Here is a 20120-nt window from a genome sequence, read left to right on the forward strand (position 1 = left end):
CAAAAGGTGGGTAAAATATTTTATCATTAATTTAGTGAAATCATGATCTATCATTGTTTGATCAGAGTTTCAAAGCTTTGTAAAGTTGTTTTCTCTATAATGTTGTTGTCATTGTATATGTTATTCTATTTCTACTTGCTTTATTCTGTATCATTTCATAGTAGTTTTTCCATGTGTTTTTAAAACTGTTCATTTTGTCATTCTTTTGGCACAATTGTATTCCATTACATCAATAAACCATGATTTCCTTTAGCTATTCCCCAAGGGATGGATAGTTCCTTAAATTTCCAGTTGCTGACTAATACAATAAGTGCTGCCATAAACATTTTTTGGCACATAGATATCCTTTTTCTCTTTCTTGACAATTTTGAGGTAAGACCTATTTGTGGTATGACTGCATGGTTTAATGACCTTGTGACCAATTTCCAGTTCCAATTTCCAGAATGACTAGACCATTTTAGAGTTCCAGAGTTTAGTAATATTCCTATCTTCTTGCAGTCTCTTTGACATTTGTCTCTCTCTCTCTCTCTCTCTTTTTTTTTTTTTTTTGGTTATCTTTGCCAATCTGATGGATATGAAGGAATAGTTCTGATTTTTTGATGTTTTCACTTCTTCCTTATTAGTGATACAGAACATTGGTGTCAAAATCAAACAGAAACTGGACTACTAATCTGTATACAAGGATCCTTTCTGTCTTAGTTTTAAAATATGGTGTTATCTATGTTTTATCATATTTTAAATTTATTTTATTAAATATTTGCTATTAACATTTTAATTTTGATTTGGCTGTACTCAAGAATTGTGCATATTCAACACCTCTAATTTAGGGCATTTTTTCACGTGGTTGATGACAGCTTGACTTTCTTGAAATCTTGTCTGTGCTTTTGAACTTTCTTCTCTCCTCTGTTGTGCATTTAAAAGAATGTTCTTTTCATTTAACATTTTTTAAAAATTGAGTTCCAAATTCTCTTCCTCTCTCACTATTTTTGTACATGAACTCCTCTGCTTTGGTTAAACTAGTCCCTTTTTTATTCTTGTGTTTTCTCTGTGGACTTCATAAAGCACTCTATACCTCCTCTCATAATTTGTCTCATAATCTAGCTATATATAACAACACATTCTCCTACAATAATGAACTCCATGAAGGCAGGAACCATGTCATAATAGAAAAAACCCTGGATTTGGAGTTATAGAAATAGACAAAATTCCCCTCCCAAAGATTGGCTTTAGCAAGTATTCTGAAGTTGGCAGCTTCCAGGAAACCTCCACGCTGTCCTTATCTTAATATTCTTTACCAAGATTCCTTTTATTGCATCATAAACTTCCCTGACATGTTTGAAAGTACCACATCAGTACTCATCTCTTTAGGAAGAGCCCTACTTCAAGGTATGCTAACTCTATCTTGTTTTTATCAATCATTTTGTTGTAAATAAGCCCAGTGAACTGCAAGACCATTTACAGCAGCTCTTGTTTTTTAGTGTCCCCTTTTCTCCTTTTATTAGTACAAAAAGACTTAGTGGCTAAATTTGGAGAATTCTAGAGTTCTAAGAAAGGTCTCCTTATCTGACCTGACAGTTCTTGTTGAGTTAGTGAAATGTATTATACTTATATGAGTTCTCTTATAAGTCTCATAACTAATAATATACATTTTTCTTCAACAAGTATACTTTCCCTTTTTTTGTATAACCATTTATATTTTCTCAATAGCTCTCTTTCTTTTTGTTTTTTGTTTTACATGATAATGATATATTGAATATATTGAATATAATGATATATTGAATATATTGGATAATGATATATTGAATATATTGGATCTGCCCAAAGCAACCTTTTGGTTAGAAATTCTCTTTTAGTTCAGAATAAAAAATAACAGTTTAAATCAAAGGAATGAAAAATACCTGAAAATACCACCAGACCAAATAGTCAAGAAATTTAATGAGACATAACAGTAAATTCTTCCATCCCAGAATTACACAAACCAAAAGTCAGGTACAATTGGAAAGAAGAGGCACTAGAAAAGCCAAGTTAATACAGTTAAACAAATTGGAAGTCTTCAAGAAAGAGTAGCAACTGAACAGAGATACATGTAGGCTGGCAGGTTCTGTATCCTATGACTGCAAAAGTAAAGGGCTGCCTCAAGAAAGCTTCAGATATCCACACTGCCTACTATGAAAGGCAGCAGGAAAAAAGCAAACAGTGTAGGTATGGTACTAATAATAGTAGGAGATCTTAAGCCCAGGAGCTCCAAGCTTCCTAACATTTTAATTTGAAATGCCACCAAGAGAGTCTCAAAGGCTCAGAAGATAAAGGTCAATGAAGGATCCAAGTAGAAACCAAGCAAGACTAACCAATTTACCCAGCTGTAGAATGGCTGAAACAACTGTGGTACATAAGTACAATGGAACATCACCAGATCTTTAAAAAATGATGAAAGAAATTCCAGAGAATAATGGGAAGTATGGATTGACACAGAGAAGTGAGTGAAACCTGGAGAAAAATAATTATGAAAGATTCAAGAACTCTGCTCACAGCAAAGATCAATCATATTTCCAGTGGACCTATGATTAAACATGTTACCCATTTTCTGACAGAGATGTGATGAAGGTAACCTGAGAGCAGGGTTGGGAGGAAGAGGTGAGCTGAGATGTTAAGAAGTTGAATGATGATGATGATGATGACAAAAGAGGGCATTGAAATATTTTTAATTGTTTTTTTCCTGGTTATACATGTGTTAGCTTTTTAAATACACATTTCTTTATGAATCATGTTGGGAGAGAAAAATCAGAACAAAAGGGAAAAACCATAAGAGAAAAAAAAATGAACACCATAGCTCTCTTTATGGATGCAGATTTCTATCTAAAGTTTATTGGGATTGCCTTGGATCACTGAACTGCTGAAAAGAACCAAGTCTTTCATATTATCATCTCACATTCTTGCTGTTGCTGTAGATAATGTATCCCTGGTTCTGCTTGTTTCACTTATCATCAGTTTGTGTAAATCTTTCCAGGCCTTTCTAAAGTTAGCTTGTTCATCATTTCTTATAGAACAATAAATTCCATTATTTTCATGTGCACTGAAACATTTTAAGATTTGCAACATTTTATAAAGATGGAAGTTCAAAAGAATGCACAGACAAGTAGTTTTAAAAGGTACATGTTGAAATAGAGCATTGTATGAATGTATATACATAGAGACTATACACACAAGGTATTTAAAATATAAATAGTATATGTATGTATGTTTACACATATACATATACATATGGATAGTGTGCTTTCTAGAGCCTCATCTTGGGCGCCAAAATGTACTATGCTTACCCCTTTGGCTGGAGTGCCAAAATACACTGTCTGGACTAGCTCTCTATAGGATCTCAGGACCAGCCCGAGTCCTTGGTCTTAGTGGAGGAGTGATGAAAGCAGGAGAGCCATGTGATTGGTTAAAGATGGAGTCCGTTTATTTCAAGTCCTCTCAGCTCCTAAATACCTTAGTATAATTACATCACTACAACACACTGAGCATGTGCCAACTAGAGAACCATTACATCATCACATCATACTGAGCAAGTACTAACTATAGTAGCATTACATCACCACAGCACACTGCCCAAGTGCTAACTATAAGCACTCTGCTATTGACATGTAAATGCCTCTCTTTACTGTAAGTATCCCTTGCTACAAGTAAAACACAGGTGGTTATGCCCTCCCTGACTTCTCAGAAAGGGTGAAAGATGGAGAGTCAAATCAGACATTGTCAGCAGGTTCCCTTTGAGCTGAAGGGTCTTATGCCTTATCCAGAATTCCTGCACTATCTGAGGTTCTCTACACATATGTAATATGTACATGTGCAATGTGAAACATGGATTTATTATTTCATATGTAATCCTCCTGTGATTTATTTTATATATGGAAATGCTAGGGTTTTTCATTTTAATATTTAGGTTCAAAGTAAAGTAAAAAAAGAGGATCCAATAACTTCCATTCTAGCTCTAAACCCCAGGATGTAAATGTTATGTCTTCCGCAGTATCAACCCATGCTCTACATACAATGGAGGCTTACTTTGTTTAGTGAAACAAATAAGGGCCCTCTGGAAACTTTATCAGTCCTTTCATTCTAGGAATCCTTTCTTGTGCCCAGATGCTCTAATAACAACCTCTGCAGCAGCCTCTGCCCTAAAGGACCCAATTCAGCCATCACCAAAGGTTTCAATGAGGCACATTTTGCTGTCATTTACAGAGTCCACAGTGGGACCCCTGTTATCAGAGATGTGGGCCTATCCTTTCCCAGACTCTATTCTTGATGTCCTCTTCCTCCATCACAGCCCCATTTGCTTTTTTCACATCACCCTCATTCATATCTAATTCCAGTAAAAATGGGAACACTCAGGATTCTTCAGTTTCATGTTACATCGCTCCAAATGCAAATCCAGAGTCACACAGTGTTTCCTATATTTGAAATGCACTTTTTAACATTCTGTTTCTTGACTCCCAGTCTTCTTCACTGCCCAACTTAAACACCACTTTCTATGTAAAACCTTATCTGATTTCTCTACCCCCAATGTTCTTAACCTGGAGTACGAACACTGATTTTAAAAAATATATAACTTGATATATACATTTTAACATAACTATTTTCCTTTGCAATCCTATGTATTTTGTTTTATGCATTTTTAAAAGCGATTCTGAGAAGTGGTCTAGAGGCTTCACCAGACAACCAAAGGAATCTAGGACATTTTTTTAAAAAAAGAAAAGGTTAAAAAAACCTCTGTTTTAGCTAGCAGTATGGAATCTTTTATTCCTCTAATCTCAAAGCATTTGTTTTATACTTCTCATATGTCTTTCTATACTAACCAGTATTATAGTTCTTCCTGAACTTGTCTGATCATGTAAATGCACTGGTTATGCCTTTGTATTACACCTAGCACAGTGTGTTAAACACAGATACTTTAAAAATGTTAGCTGAATCAATGTCCCCTTCTGGCATTTCACAGAATCACAGAGTAAGAAGGGATCCTAAAGTCATTGTTTTCTCCTCCTTAGCAAGAGATAAATCCCCTTAAAGAAAAGCCCTAGCCAATAGACATTTAATACTTCAACGTCTTTACTTAGATACAGACTCAGAGATTAGGAGTTGAGTCATTAGAAGTCATCTAGTCCAATACTTTCACTTTTTAAATGAGGAAACTGTAGCTCTAAGGGCCTGATTTTCCAGAGGTTGCACAGGTAAAATAACAAGTGAACAAGGATTCAAACCCAGGTTCTTTGCCTACAAGTCCAATGCTCTTTCCATTGTATCTCACTGTTTGAAATGTTCCTGAAGCCAAAAGAAGCAACATTAAGAAACTGCCAAAAATGCAGTGTACTTTCTGAAGCAATTTTTTCAATCTCCACTTATACCTACAGGCTAGGTCTCCAAGAAGAATCATGGCTCATGAACCATAGCATGAGAGATCTCCCTCCCAACTCATCCGGGGCCTCAGGAGCCTTAGTTTCAGCCACTCTTTGGGACAAGCTATGCTACTGCCAATGAGGCTGGGAGAGCAGCTCCCAAGCTCCTGATTAATTTCAGACTTATATAAAACTATGACAGTTATGGATGCACCTCTGATCCCCACACAAAAAAGATATAACTGAACTAGAGAGGGACAACTAACATGACCTGAGACATGGGAGTCTAGAAAAACAAAAATTAAATCTCATTCCTTCAGAATCTCATTCTGTCTGAACAAATCCTACTCAGTGGTAAGTAAACTTGGTCCAATCTCAGGTGTTTTTGATAGATGACTTTATATTTTGTTCACTAGACTAGACAATCTGGTTGCTGGTCAAATGAGCTGAGCCAAATTGGCTCAAGGAATCAGCAAAACCCCACTGCCTTGAAGCTGAGGTTCCACAGGTCCTCAAAAATCCTGCCATCAAGCATGGTAAAAGCAGCTCAGCTCCAAGGAAGGGTCTCACCAACAGGGTGGCAGAGCCAGAGAGTAGGGGACTGTCTTATTTCCTCAGTGCATAGCACACACTAAAGGCTTCATAAATGCTTTTTTCCTTTATTCAGTCATCTCCTTCTCTGCTACACACAGGGACGGTTGCACCTTTTATTTTGCCATCCACAAGTGTTTCATTTCCATAACTCTGAATAAATAACTCAAAAATTGCTCACCCAGTCATCTTTATAATTCCATCTGTCTGGATCCCTTACCTCTCCTGAACTTCCTGTTGTTCATTCTCACTACCACTCCCAATCTCTCTAACCTTAAGTCACTTTTTCGGCCATTGACCCTGTTTTGTCCATACTCTTTATTCTTTCCAATACTGACTTGTATAATGAATCAGTTCAACCAGCTACACGAGCAGAGTTCTCTAATCTCTTGCTCACTTTGCTATCAAGGCCATTCATTCCTTATTAAACTCCCATCCTCGATTAGTCTCTCCATCTTATTTCTTTGCTCCTATTTATTTGCTGCTGCATGGAGCCAGAAGAAATCAGGCAAATGTTGAGGGGGTATACTATAAATTCATGTTAACTAATTTCAACTGAGTACTTACTGGACCAAGCCAGTCTTGGTACTCAAACCTAATTGATTTTACTAAAAACAGCAGGTATTCCCAACCACAGCATCCCTTCCTCAGTCTTGTCTGTCTGGTATCACTCATGATGAGGAGAGTCTCTTCTCTCCTCCCCATCCCCAACATTTATGGTCTATTCTTACATGTCAGTTATGGAGCCTGGGGTTGTATATCTCATCCTGAAGGAGGATTTCAAGTCACTGCATGACTGCTTTTTCTGTCTTGAATTTCTTTCTCTGAGTATAAGTTACTAAACAGTGATCCTTCTGGACATTTCTAACCTTTGAGGCAACCTTGTGAATTTGAGAGTTTGGGAGTTTCTGGATTCCTAAAATGAAGCTCTTCATAGGAGTTCCCCGTTTTCTGAAATAAACACCCTTCTCAAAGAATATGACCCTTGAGAGGATGAGCCCAGGTGCTGTCGTAACTTTCCAAAAGGCATGGATTTTGAAAGAGTTTTTCAGGAAGTACAGAGCTGAGGTAAAGGAATGCTGATTCAACAGATCCATTAAGAGCTCCATCTTTTAATATTTCAAGTATCAACATCCTAGGAAAATGTAACTGGAGATACAAGTTAGGGTGTCATATTTTAAATCTGTTATTGTGTAATTAAATCTTTTATGTTTTAAATATTTCTTTTGTGTGAAGGAAATAAACAGCCATCTGTGAAGATCTACTTTATATATTAAGTACTTTTCTATCCCATTTCTGGGGGGCCCTATTCATGAGCCATTTAAGCGATTTTTCCCCAGAAGGCAGGATTGGTACAAAGAAGCACATACTAGCAAAATAGGCTTGACTTTGTCCTAAGAAGTCAGATTTACCCCATAACTGAGCCCTGTCTGGACATGAAGCCAGATCTTTGGGCCCTATATTGGGTGAGAGTGCCCTACCCTCTTCTGGGCCAACAGCAATGATCTCCTGATTAAGAGTTGTAGAGAAAAATCACAGAAGAGGCAGACATGTCTTACAAGGGACATTATGGGAATAAAGTTGGGATATGTGGGATATGTAAAAATAAGGTAGTAAAGGACTGGCAATCAAGGGTTTAGTATCATGGGGATGGAGAGATCTGGAAGGAATGACAATATGTTGGCCATGGGAGGAACTCAGCTAATCAAAGCAAGTGAATATAAAGTCCATGTTTCAGTATGGCTTTCCTCACTTCTGCTCACCTCCCCAGTTCTGGGCAGTAGCCTGGCAATGCTATTTCACAAGGGGTTCAGAAACTCAACCTCACAGCAACTCTTGTGGGGCCATTGTGGAACATTATCAAATTCCCCTCCTATATTAAAGTTTTCTTTTGGCTCTCAGTCCTATAAAACACCAAGAATGAGAAAATTTTACCCTTGGTCAGGGCCAGTGCTGGTAGCTTGTGTTTCATTCATAACTATTTTCTTATTGTTGGAAATGTAGCTGGGATAAGCTCACTTCTACAACTACTATTTTAAGACAGAGTTCATTCTGATTTGAAGGAAAAGTACCAGCAAATTGTTTCTAAACTTTTTATTTTAAACTCTTCTTGTATTCATCTGCAAAGGGAAAATGTTAGCTCAGTAAAAAAGGGGAACTAAAGTTAAAAGGGAAAATCCTTTTCACAGATGAGGAAGCTTCTTAACGACCTGTCTAGTAACTATATTACTTTTAAATTATTATCATAAATGTATTTTGTTAAGAATTTTATCATCTCTTTAGTCCTCTGCTGTTAATCCTTGTTCCAGTTCCTTTTTTTGAACTTTTTCAAACTATGATGATAAACTAGACCTCAAAGTTGTGAACTGATTCAACCATTTTAGAACAAGTTGGAACTATACTCAAAGGCTTATAAAGTCATGCATACTCTTTGACCAAGCAATTCCTCTAAATCTGTATCCCAAAAGAGACTTTAAAAACACAAAGGAAAAAAACAAAAATATTCATAGCAACTCTTTTCGGTTGACAAAGAATTAGATTTTTTCCATCCATTGGAGAATGGCAAATTGATGCAAAAATGAAATGAAAAGAATAAGGAGAATGTTGAACACAGTAACGAGAAGTTTGCGATGATCAATTCTGAGTGACTTAGCTAGTCTCAGCAATACAATGGTCCAAGACAAGTTGAAGGGGAAGGGAAAGAACTTTTGTCTGTTTGTTTTTTTTAAACAACACAACTAATATAAAACTATGTTTTGCATGCCTACACATATATATCAAATTGCTTGCCTTCTCAATGAGAGAGAATTTGGAATTCAAAATTTTAAAAACGAATGGTGAAAACTGTTTCTACATGTAATTGGAGATAAATAAAATACTAAATAAATTATTTTAAAAATAGGCCTCAAAAGGTCATTAGTACAATGACACCAAAAGCAAATTGGATGTTTAAATCTATACATTTATTTGTACTAATGCTAACTATTAGTTTTGATACTTGCTAATCTAGATGAATAAATGAAGAGAGAACTGAATAGCATGCCTTGGAAAGACTGAAAAGAGTGTTTGGAAAGCTCTCCTCAAATCCATTCCTTTGGCTCAAAGTAGACGATGTTAAACGTTTCCAGAAAAATGTAACATTTTGTTAAAATATATCAGAATAAGAGGGTTCCTTTGAAATATGTTACAATATTTCTATGTTTGGCTATGTAATATGGTGGATAGAATGCCTGGAGTCAGATCTGTATTTGAATCCTACCTCAGATACTTAATTAGTTGTATGATTCTGGGTAAATCACTTAATCTTTTTGAACCTATTTTCTCATCTGAAAAAAATGGAGCAATAACATTGCATAGCCATGAAATAAGAATCTAAGTACTTTGCAAAAGTTGAAGTGCTATATAAATGGAATATTACTCTCATTTAAAAAGCTCATTTTGCCCAGTAGAAATTTATGATGCTGAATTGTTCAATACTCTGCCTTTAAGGATTCCTATTTCCTTCTTCATAGCTAAGGTTTCAGACTCCATCCTCTTCTCAGCACTGGATCTGAACAGAACTAATGTATGCTGAGGCCTTTCCAAGAAGTTCCCCCAACTTCCCCCCTGCATTTCTCAAAACTGCTGAGTCCACTTTCTCTTCCACTTTCTCCTTTTCTCTGGACACATAACTGTAAAGGTTAATCCCCAATACTTGAGCCTTTGATCATATTATTCCCATATCTCCAAAAACTTATTCCAGGAGTCAGCATCTCTAATGCAGCTTCAGTATCTCCCTATCCAAAGAGGAAAAACAGAAAGGAAGCATTATCAAGGAATCTGATTCAAATTCTGGCTTCAACATTTATTAACTGTGACCATGACAATTCATTTGCCCTCTCTGGATTTTATTTTCTTTAATAAGAAATCAGGAATAATATTTCCAATGTTTATTTTTACAGGGCTGTTTTAAGTAGGGTATTCTGTAGGGTGTGGAGTGCTGTATAATTGAAAATTATCCACCAACTACTTTTCATTGTTATTTATTGGAATTCTTTGAGTGAGTTCTGTTTCACTGAAGTTTTTTAAAGAGAAGGCTATATGACCATTTGTTGGGGATATAGATTTTTGGTAGGGTAGAGATTCAACTCAATGGCCTCTGTAGTTCCTTTCAACTCTGTAATCCTAAAATCCCATTCTCCCTTTTCCTGCTAAATTTCTTTAAACAATCATTTTGACCCAAAGCCTCGGTTTCCTTACACTCATGAGATCATAAGAGTCTACAAGCATTATCAAGTGTCCCCAGGGAGTTTCCAGTGGAAGGAAAGGGAACTGAAAGAGGACAAAGCAGTGAATAGGCCCTCACTTCTTGGTAGACAGCTAGACAGAATGCCCAGTTTATCTAGCCCTAGTCTAGAATCACCAAAATTACCCTTCAAAATGTTGTGATCTTGTTTTTACCTCCCCCCTACTGACACTCGTGTCTCATGTAAATTGCTAATCACTAAACCTGTACAGGTGTTCAGGGAGGACCAATCCTTCTGGTGTGAGAACTACCAACTCTTTTTAAAGCCGCTAATCTGCCTCTGGTGTCTACCTGCCCCTTAACTCTCACTCGTGACTCCTAACACAGTAAAGGCCGACAGGTTAAACCAGGCGAGGGGCCCGACAAGCCTCAGATCTGCCAGTGAGTTAGGGAGGTATCCACACTGAGCATGTGGAGACTGCCCTCTGCTGCAGGATGGATGGATCCCACAGTTATAAAAGGCTGCTTAGAGCTTGGCCAGACAGCAAAGATGTCAAAATCATCCAATGGATTCCAGGCCACTGTCAGTCATCTCGGCTTTTTTCTTACTGCCAGACTTTGATGACTCCAGAAGACAACTTTGTGCAACACTGCCTCACCTAAATTCAGTTCATCCACAAGTCAAGATTCAAGATGTTTTGGTCTTCTTCAAAAGTGAAGGATAAACAACAATCATCACCAAATCCAATGGCTGTTTTTCAGCTGTCACCTTCTTTGGTTTCTCTATAGCTTTTGCTGTTGTTGACCACTATTCCATTTCTCTGATGCTGATCACCTCTTCAATAGCTCTATTACTGTCTCTAATTCTCTTCTTTGACAATTTCAACCATTTCTGAGACTTTACCACTTATATGTAAATGTATTCTAAATGTATAACTATCTTCAGCCTTGACTCTTTATGGGATTCACTCACATATCACTCAGTTTATATGAAATATGCACCTGAGGTCCATCGTATGCATCAAATGCAATTTGCACAAAGCCAATTTTATTTGCTTCAGTTTAATTCTTTTAAAAATGTTTTATTTTATTCTGAATTTAGCAAACACCAAAAAAATTGGGAATTTCCATATGCATGGTAGAACAGAAAAGGAGAGTTATATATCTATGAAATTACAAATCTCCATTATGTAAAGCTTGTTTTTTTTTTAAATGAGTTCAATCTGTAGATTTATTTTTAAAAAAATTTTTGAATCAGCCCAAATCCTTCACTCCCTACCACATTTTCAGTCTTCTCTGTTGAGAAAGAAAGAACAAAACCCCCTTTATAAAATGTTTAGTCAAATAAAGCCAATTTCCATATTGACTAAGTCCAAAAAAAGGTCTTTTGTACTCTGAATCTTCCACCTCTTCTATCGTAAGGTGAGTAGTGTGTTTCATCATTAATCCAGCAGAATTGTGGTTGGTTATTAAACTGAGTTCTTTTTAAAACTGTTTGACTTTTTTTTCAAACTGTTTGACAATATCGACTTTGTATATATTGTCCTGGTTCTCTGTTCATTTCATAATGTCTCAATTCATAACAGTTTTCTCAGGTTTCTCTGAAATCATACCTTTCTTTTTTTTTTTTAACAGCACATCTGGCAAGAAGATGGATCAGAAAATAGAGCACTAAGCTGGAAGGGTTAGACCCGAGTTCAAAGACATTTTTTTTTTAGCTGTGTGACCCTGGGCATGCCACTTAACATCTGTTTGCATTAATCTGCCAGAGAAGGGAATGGTAAACCACTCCAGTGTCTGCCAAGAAAACTCCTTGAACAGTATGGCCCATGGGATCATGAAGAATCAGACATGACTGAAAAACAAGTATTTGGAGAACAGAATAATATTGAGAAAGGAAAAAAAAATTTGGATGCTACACCACTTGGTGATATGTTTAGAATTGATATTACTTCATTGTTTATGGTACCTTTTAGCAAACTGTAGTTTCCTTCCTTCTTTCTTTTAATTAGATCTAGTTCTGCTTTTGCTTTATCTGAGATCAGGGTTACTACCCCTGCTTTTTTTACTTCAGCTTCAATCCTTTATCTTTATTCTGTGTCTATCTCTCTGCTTCAAATGTGTTTTTTATAAACAATATATTGTAGGATTCTGTTTTGTAATCTACTCTGCTGTTTACATTTTATGAGAGACTTCATTCCATTCACAATTATGATCACCCACTGCGCATTTCTCTCCATCTTTTTTATTCCATTTATATTTCCCCCCTTTTCACCCTGTCCCTCTTCACCAGGGTTTTGTTTCTGTTCACTGTCTTCATCAATCTGCCCTCTTTTATCATCTTCCCCCTTTTCTTACCCTTTTCCCCTTCTACTTCTGCCCTCCCTTCTATCAACCTTCCCAATTTCCTTTCCCTTTCCCTTCCTACTTCCCTATAAGGTGAGACAAAATTCTATATCAAACTGTGTATGTTATTCCCTCTCTGACCCAAATCTGAATTAAGCATTAAACAATACTCATCTCCTTCCTTTCTTTTCCTTTACTGTAATAGATCTTTTGTGCCTTTTCATGTGATCTAACTTATTACCTATTATTAATAAAAATAAGTCCCCATTTGGTATCCCCTTTCCTCTTCTTTTAATACAATCTTTTCCCCCCATCTTTTTTTTTATGTCATCACATCAAAGTCAATTTTTACCCCTACCCTCTAGGGTATACCCCTGTATACTCCTTCTAAATGCCTTGATAAAGATACAATTCTTATGAATTACAAGTTGCATCTTCCCATGTGGGAATGTAAACAGTTAAACTTTTAAATAACATTTTTTCTTTCCTGTTTATCTTTTTATGCTTTTCTTGAGTCTTATATTTGAAAGCCAAATTTTTTATTCAGTTCTGGTCTTTTCATCAAGAATGCTTGAAAATCCTCTATTTCATTGAATATCAATTCTCACCCCCCACCTTCCCAAAGGAGTATACTCAGTTTTGTTGGTAGTTGATTTTAGTTGAAATTGTATTCTATACACTCTGATGCTTTAATGTAGAAACTGTTAAATCCTGAGTGATCTTGACAGTAGCTTTTTGATATTTGAATTGTTCTTTTTTTTCTGGCAGTTTGTAGTGTTTTCTCCTTGACCTTATAATTCTGGAATTCAGCTACAATATTTCATCAAGTTTTCCTTACAGGATTCCTTTCAGGAGATGAGTGATGAATTCTTTCAATGACTATTTTGCCCTCTGGTCCTAGAGCAGTTTTTTTTTAAATGATTTCTTGAGAGATGCTATCCAGGCTCTTTTTTTTTGATCATGGTTTTCAGGTAGTTCAAAAATTCTTAAATTATCTCTCCAGTATTTTCCAAGTTGATTGTTTTTTCCAATGTTGTATTTTACATTTTCTTCTTTTTTTTTTCATTCTTTGGACTGATTCTTGATGTCTTTCATACACTCATTAGCTCCCATTTATCCAATTCTAGCTTTTAAAATGTGATTTTCTTCAGTTACCTTTTGTATCTCCTTTTCCAACTGGCTAATTCTACTTTTAAAGATGTTGTTTTCTTCAGTGGATTTTTTTTTGCATTTGACCAATTGTATTTTTTTAGGGAATTGTTTTCTTCAACCAATTTTTGTCCTTCCTTTTCCAAGTTGTTAACTCTCGCATACCTCCCAGTTCTTTCCCCATTTTTTCTTCTAGCTCTCTAAATTAACTTGAAAAATTTTTCTGAGTTCTTCCAAGAAGGCTCTTTGGGCTTAAAATCAATTCATATTCCCCTTGAGTTTTCATATTTAGGTATTTTATCCTTTTCTGAGTTGGTGCTTTGATCTTCTGTCACTACAGTAGCTTTCTATGGTCAAGGCTGATCAGTTGATTAGTTAGTCAGCTAACTGGTCCATCTATCCTTCCTTCCTTCTTACCATCCTTTCTTCCTCCTTTTTTTAAAAACACATTTCATAGCTTTTACAGTTGATCTCTCTTGCTGGGGCATAAGGGGCACTTCCCAAGCTTCTTGTGCAGCTTTGAGCTTTGGGGCATTGTGAGCTTTGATTTTGAGTACCAGGGCATCTAGTGTTTGGTGAGTTGTTCACAGAGTTGAGGTGGCCCACCTAGTCTCACCTGATGTTGCCTGTTTTCTGGAGTTGGCAATTTGTTTTCTGTGCTGGGAATGGACCCTCTACCACCAGCATGATGTTATTGTCTTGTTGAGTCAGGAGCCAGGGTATCAATTGCTGATCTGTGTTGTAGCTAAGACCTTCCCAATGATTTACCCAGACACCATCTGGGCTGAACTACACCCCTCTTTCACCAAGTGAGACTGACCTTACCTGAAGTCCTCCCAAGTTACTTGAGCTAGAAATTTGTTTTATTCCATCGCTTTATAGGTTCTGCTGATCCAGAATTTGTCCAGAAGTTTGATTACAAATCGTTTCTGAGGAAAATAGGGAAAGTTCAGGCAACTTTCTGGCTTCCCTCTGCCATCTTGGCTTGTACTTTAAACATCCTTATCAACATAATATTTTTCATGTTGAGATATTTGTTTGTTTGTTTTTGTTTACTCATTTTTCCAGCTAATTTCCTGACTCTAAACTCCAGACTTTATATCAGGTTTTATGCACTTCTGCAGGAAATATCTAACTTGGTCTTATTGCTTTCTTGAGGGACTGAATATTCTCTTATTTCAAGATCTTAAGGACAACTCAGACTACTGATTTGCAAGCTTTTAATGTGCTCCAAAAGTAATCTAATCTAGAGCAAAATCTCATAATTGCCCCTTCTCCTTTGTCTGAAATTTGCAAATTCCTGATCTAGGTTTAGAAAAAAGAAACTGAAAAAAAGGTGGCATAAAGGATAATTATTATAAAGATATATGACTAGAAAAGAACTAATTGTATAGATTGCATATGGAATTTATTTAAATTTCTTTTACATTTCTATAGTTTTGTATATTTTGAATAATTATATTTAACAAGACGGGGCTTGGTAGGGTTTGGAAACTGAGTGGATACCCATTAATTGGGGAATAGTTGAATAAGTTATAGTAAAATAATATAATGGAATACTATTGTTATATAAGAAATGATGAGCAGATTGATTTCAGAAAAACCTGGAAAGACGTATATGAATTGATGCTGAGTGAAGTGAGCAGAACGAAGAGAACACTGGACATAATAACAGCAAGATTATGTGATGATCAATTGTGATGAATTTGGCTTTTCTTAGTAATACAGTGATTCAAGACAATTCCAATACACTTGAGATGAAAAATGCAATCCTAATTCAGAGAGAAAACTATGGATACTGAATGTGCTTTGAAGCATACGATTTTCACCTTTGCTTTTTCTTTCTAGTGTTTTTTCCCTGATGATTTGGTTTTTCTTTATACAACAAGACAAATATGGAAATATATTTAAAAGGATTATACATGTTTAACCTTCAGATTGCTTGCTGTCTTGAGGAGAGAGGAAAGAAGGGAGGGAGAAAAATTTGGAACACAAAGTTTTATAAAAATGTATATTGAAAACTATCTTTATGTGTATTTGGAAAAATAAAAGACTATTGAGAAAAAAATGAGGCTTGCTATCATTATGCATCTTTACAGGTTCTGGATGACGTTTGTTAGAGTTTCAACAGAGGTCAAAATCCTCTTGCTTGGCTACCTCAATCACTAGATCTGTTTCTGTTAGACTTTTTCTTGGCAGATCACATCATTTACTGTGTGATCTTAAGCAAGTCACTTAAGTTCTATGGGCCTCAATTTCCTCATCTGTAAAATGAAGGATTTGGAACAGATGGCATCCGAGTGACCTTCTAGCTCTAATCTATGATCTTGTAATGATGCAAATAGTGAATAATCCAAAACTTGTTTATATTTGTAAAGTAAGAGAGAAAATTGAGGGTTTTTTTATGTAATTGGAAGGTAAACACCTCTAATGAAATACTCTTCAAACTATGATGTAACAACAGAATCCTCTACTAATATTCCAAATTGTTATCAAAATTCATGAAAAAAAGTGTTTTCAACGCATGGGTAGAAAATGCAGAAGTCAAGTTGCCTTTCTTTAGTTATGACTAGTGTACTCATTATGTGTCATTGACTTGTCTATGTATATATGTAGGGAAATTCCCATTTACTTTTAATTTCTTATAATAGGGAATGTGCTTACCACATATAAGGAAAGGAAAAGGAGAAATTACTTTCCCTGAAGAGAAGACTGAACCATAGTGACTAATTTCTGGAAAGATGAAACTTACTGAGCTGACAGCTTTTAATATATGCATTAGCTTGTATATTGCAACAAAAACAATCAATCTTTCCTCGTCAGTACTATGTGCAAACCTGAAATTTAATGCCCCCAAAGTCTCAAATGGTCAGGTAATCCAAATGCTAATATTTTGTTTTCTTAATCACAAAACCTCTATCTTCCCTTCAGATTTTCTACATGTTATAATCACTGTTTTTCAATGTATATATAGTAAGGCTTATTTTTCAACTCATAATGACTTATTTATGCTCCCTTCCAACATAAGGAAGAAAAGGAGAGACTGAATGAAAGGGAGATGTGATGACATCAGAGAGAATTCAAGTAAATAAGAGAGAAAGAACAGCCATTGCCCTTCTCATTCCTTCCCCCCCTCCCAAGATTGTGTTCTTTCCTATTGCCAAGAACAAAACTGGTGATGTCCATTCACTTTTACACCATTCCAGGTAGTGCTGATCTTTATTCCCAATATTGTTCTTCATGAGCTTGTTTTCTTTTTTGTCCTCATTCTCATTTTATTTTTGCCATTTGCTTTTATGTGTTTGTTGAGTGTTGTGCTGATGTGGTATGTGATCTATGAAGTTAATCTTGTTATCACCATTATGATGTATATTTGTTAGTCTTAGAACAAAGTCTCCAAAGAATCAAGGTTGTAGGTGATTCAAAAAACATAAAAGAGATGCATAATATGCCTGAATATACTCTATAATATTTTCAGCAGTGACAAATGTGCAAAAAATGCTATAAAAGATATTATTCAGGAAATGTATGATGGGAAAAGGAGATGAGAAGTCATCTAACAGAAGTGAATAATAACAGTTGAACAGTATATGTGTGCTACACTGGTACCTATAGAATGTAAAAAGATCTAAGGAAACCCTAGATGAAAGCTCATATTGTTTTAATGATACTCAGGGAGAGGTTTATTAATCAAGAAATATGAAAATGAAGAATCTTCCCCCAATATTAAGTACAACTTTCTCATGAACAAATGTGCAGCAAATGACAAAGGGTGGGTATAGAACAGGTAATGATGCAAATCTCCAGCTCTTGTGAGTCCCAGACAAAAAGAACTGATCCTAAAACTTACACTGTATAAATTTCTAATAACAGTTAATTACAAATCTAAAAACAAGTAACTCAATATTTAAATATAATATCAACCTTTCCCATGGTTACTTGAAAATACTGCCATTGTAAGCTTTGAGAGGCAATATAATCCTTGAAAAGCATTTTAAACAAAAAAATTATGAAAACATTACTACAATTGCTATTAACAGCAAGTTAAAATATTGATATACTTTAAAACATTGGGGGAAATGGTTCTAGAATAACTTTTAGTCTTAAATTCCATATTTCTTACATGCATTTTATTTGACTCTTATTGATCATAAAATAATGATATTTTCTTAGACAAGTTTACTTCATTAACATTTATGAAAACCATATCAATCACATCAATGCAATTTCATATTAAAAAGTTAAAATATAGAACGTGTACCTCAGCTTTTTTCTTGCAGACATTGCTCCTTTATCACATACTGTGGTTTCAAATGCGTTCTTTCCTCCTAGCCTTAAAATAAAAGTCTCACCTATTCCACCCTCCCTCCAGTGCCTCTTCCCTCTCTGTATACCAGAGTTGGATTTAATTGCTACTCTAATGTTTTTGCTTTTCTGGCTGAATCAAGCTTCTTTGAGGGGGTTGTTTCCAACTTGCCAGTTTGTAACAGTATTTCATATGTTTTTGTCTCTTAACAATAAACACTATTATTCAAAACCTAGAATATTAATGTGAGCATCCAGATTGGCCTGGCAGTCTTCCATTACAGTCATTTTCTAAGCAGTCAACTAATGATCACGTACAAAGTTGCTTTTGTTATGAGAAAAATGATTTGATATTCATCATGTTGTTAAACATGTTTTTTACAACCCACTCTTACAGAAATCAAGAAGAGAGCTAATTCAATTAAGATATAGAACTTGGTTGTTCTTCACATCTCTGGTTCTATCTTAAACGTGTGCATTGTTTTCCAACAAATTTCTCATTGAAAAAGAAAAAAGAACCCATCCTAAAATGTTTTCTTCTTCTTCATTATCATATGAGAAAGTTTAATTCTTCTGATGATATTTATTACCATTATATTTATACAAATACATATCAACTGGGAAAAGTGAACACAGTCACATCACCAAGTGAATGTATATGTATATAAGACATGAATACACACACACACACACACACACAGAGGATAAATTAAATGACCATAAGAGATTACTAGGAAGGCCTTTTCCTCAAAGAATAGGTTGATAAAAATTAGAGTTCCAAAGCAAATGAAGTTGCTGGGCTTTGTTAGAAAGAGAGATGGGGAAAGGGAGGGAGGAAGAAAAGATGAGAGGGTAAGAGAGAGACAGAAAATGAAAGAGAGAGAGAGAGAGAGAGAGAGAGACAGAGAGAGACAGAGAGAATTAACATTTACTATATTATTTAAAGACATATCATTGCCATGTGATGCCTCACTTTCCGAAAATGAGGTTTAAAAAAGTTTTTCTTTTAGAAGTTTAGAAACTGCAGGCTATTTTTCACTTGGCTAATTATAAGAAAACCTAAAGCGTTTCAGTTGAACATTCAATACTTTGGTAAAGCCAGACATACTTTTCAAGCATAATATAATATCAGGGGCAGGATGCATATGGTTTGTATGAAAACTGTCTGGGGGACTATGGAACAGCTTCTTCATCTAAAGACCAGTCCCAGAAATCAAAGATTCTCTTCTGACATCTCAGTAACAGTGGAAGGTGATCTTTTGGCAAAGAACTTATGAAGCTTACGTGAATACCCCATCCACAGGGTATTTCTTTACAGGTTGCTCCCTACAGGAGATAGGGTAGGAAAGCAAATGAATTAATGGACTATGTGGAGTCAGGATTCAAACTCCAACTCAGACACTTACTAGTTGTAAAATCTCAGGCAAATCATTGAACTTTTCTGAGTCTCTTTTCTTGTTTGTAATATAAGGATAAAATCCTCATGGATTATTGTGATGCAAAAATAAGAACATATATGTTAAATACTTGGAAGATATTAAATCTAAGTAAAAATGAAAATATCATTTCCTACTTCGAATTTTTAATCACTAGGAGGCACAGCTCATTTCTTCTCTCATTCTTATCTTTAGAGCACAAAATAAATTGCCTTTCTTCATAATGACATCAGAGGATGGTACAAGCAGGGTAGACCTTGTATCATTTAAAAATCCTTTCCTTTTATCTTATAGGACATGAGAGGAAAAACAAGTATCCCTTCTAGGCTTTTCCAGACACTGCAGAGGCCTGGGGCAGGATAAATAACACATATGTCCCTGGAAAATAGTTCATGAGATTTTTGGTATATTTGCTGTTGGGTGCTCATCCCTAGGTAAAGAAAAAAGAATTGGGAGGGACCTTATTAAAAAATGTGGACCACAATTCATATTCTTTGGATTTGAGATTAGGTAAATATGTGCTTCTGAAACTAACAACTAAACTGGTCTAATTAAATATTGTTTGCATTTCATTTAGGAAATAATTTCTTGTGTAAGAGTGCCAGAAGATTTTCAGATGCCTTAAAGTCTTCCAAATAAAAATTAAACATAAATACTTCTGAAATATTTCAAAAACTTATGCAA

The 20120-nt window shown here is 35.4% G+C and overlaps 1 protein-coding gene and 1 long non-coding RNA gene across 2 annotated transcripts in view; one reads left to right on the forward strand and one right to left on the reverse strand.

Moving 5' to 3' along the window:
• ART3 (ADP-ribosyltransferase 3) overlaps positions 1 to 18143 on the reverse strand; it is a 59607-nt gene extending 41464 nt beyond the window's left edge. Inside the window, exon 1 of the mRNA XM_031943977.1 lies at positions 17957 to 18143. The gene's annotated coding sequence lies outside the window, so the exon portion shown is untranslated. The remainder of the gene's footprint in view (positions 1 to 17956) is intronic.
• On the forward strand, positions 949 to 12088 carry LOC116420143. The gene is made up of 2 exons (XR_004230414.1): positions 949 to 1386; positions 11836 to 12088. It is a non-coding gene; the product is annotated as an uncharacterized LOC116420143 (long non-coding RNA).
• Positions 18144 to 20120: the final 1977 nt, after the last annotated feature.

Source organism: Sarcophilus harrisii, chromosome 6, assembly GCF_902635505.1.
Source record: "Sarcophilus harrisii chromosome 6, mSarHar1.11, whole genome shotgun sequence".
In the NCBI taxonomy this organism is placed as follows: Eukaryota; Metazoa; Chordata; class Mammalia; order Dasyuromorphia; family Dasyuridae; genus Sarcophilus; species Sarcophilus harrisii.